Here is a 1,493-nt window from a genome sequence, read left to right as displayed (position 1 = left end):
GAAAGAGGAGATAATAGGGAATAGGAGAATGAGGAAAAGGGCCAAAAGAGGGGAAAAGGAAAAATCAGGCGAAAAGGGAAATGGGGGAAAGGAGAAAATGTAAGAAAAAAGGGAGAATGAGGGGGAAAATGGAGAAAAGGGCAGGGAAAGTAGAGAAAGGGAAGAAATGGAGGAGAAAGACAGAAAATAAAAAATAGCTGAAAAGTGGCAACATTGAGAGAAAGGCCAAAAATGGGAGAAAAGGCCAAAAATGGGGGGAAAGGCACAGGAAGAGATTAGAAATTCTCTCCCCATCTCAGGCAAGCCCCCCCCATTTTCCCACCAGAAATGGGGGGTTCAGTCCAATTGGTGCCACATCCTAATCCTGAAAGTCACCCCAAAACCATTTGCCCTTTTCCAGCCCCCAAACTGCTCATTTTGGGGATTTTTTATATTTCCCTTCTCACCAGGGCTGAATTCCCCTTGGAATTACAGATTTCACAAATTAACATACAAAAAATGCAAATGTCAAATCTTAAATACTTATTTTTTTAAACAAAGCGCAGCAAATTAGTAATTATCTCCCCAAATTTGCTTTTTTTTCTCTTTTTTTTTTTCTCTGCTCTTAAAGGGCCAGCGCCCCACAGAGGCAGGCCAAGACCAGCAGTGATTTCTGAGTTAATTATGGCAAGAAATGGTTAAAAACTCTGGAAATGCAGTGCCTGTGAGGCCATGGCTCCTCCCCCAGCCTGCACACAGGGCTCATTGAAAGAAGACTAAAAAAAAAAGCCCTGTTTTGCCCAAAGTAACCCAAAAAAGACACAATAAGTGGCACAAAGCGGCGACAGCGCGGCAGCCCCGGCACGCAGCCAAGCTGCATTTTGCTCTCAAAAACCACGAATTCAAACAATTGCAAAAATCATTGCAGCCTCAGTGGGTTTGGGGGGGAAAAACCCAAACACAAACCAACAGATTTGGGGCTTTTTGGGTTGAATGTAACCCCTTTGCTCGGTGAGAATGAGGGTTAGTGGTTTTGGAATAATCCCAATTAAACAGGCAAAAAATCCGCTAGAAATGTGATAGTGTGAATCATCAGGAGGAAAAAGGCCAAGGATTTGCAGGAAAAAATGGCATTTTGTAACAAAACAAGGTTTTTAATGAAACTGTAGGATTGAACACAAAAGGCACAAGAATAATTGGGGCGCCTGGGGGGGAATTTCACCCAAGGGAACTTGGCCATCCCCTAGCATGGTGCAGAGGAGGTCTACTCACACCTTACTCAAGGTTTATGCTCAACCCCTGGGGCTTTCCTCGCACAGGCAGAGCTGTGGCCCCCAGCAATGCGGCATGGGACACGCTGCTCCTCCTCCTCATAGGCTGCTACTCCAGGGACCTCACACAGCTACTCCAAGGATCCTACACAGCTACTCCAAGGTGCTGTATGATCACAGCACAGGCCAGGGGCTGATTTGCATGTGATGGGCTCATAGAAGAGCACAAGGAGGTCCAACAGG

The 1,493-nt window shown here is 45.7% G+C and overlaps 1 protein-coding gene across 1 annotated transcript in view; it reads right to left on the bottom strand.

Annotated features, from left to right (window-relative positions):
• The window catches only part of FEZ1 (fasciculation and elongation protein zeta 1), a 15,008-nt gene that overhangs the window by 8,561 nt on the left and 4,954 nt on the right, over window positions 1-1,493 (bottom strand). The gene's annotated exons all lie outside the window — the stretch shown is intronic.

Source organism: Geospiza fortis, unplaced genomic scaffold (genome assembly GCF_000277835.1).
Source record: "Geospiza fortis unplaced genomic scaffold, GeoFor_1.0 scaffold392, whole genome shotgun sequence".
Taxonomy (NCBI): Eukaryota; Metazoa; Chordata; class Aves; order Passeriformes; family Thraupidae; genus Geospiza; species Geospiza fortis.
The sequence above is the reverse complement of the archived record's forward strand: the minus strand, read 5'-3'. Positions and strand labels throughout refer to the sequence as shown.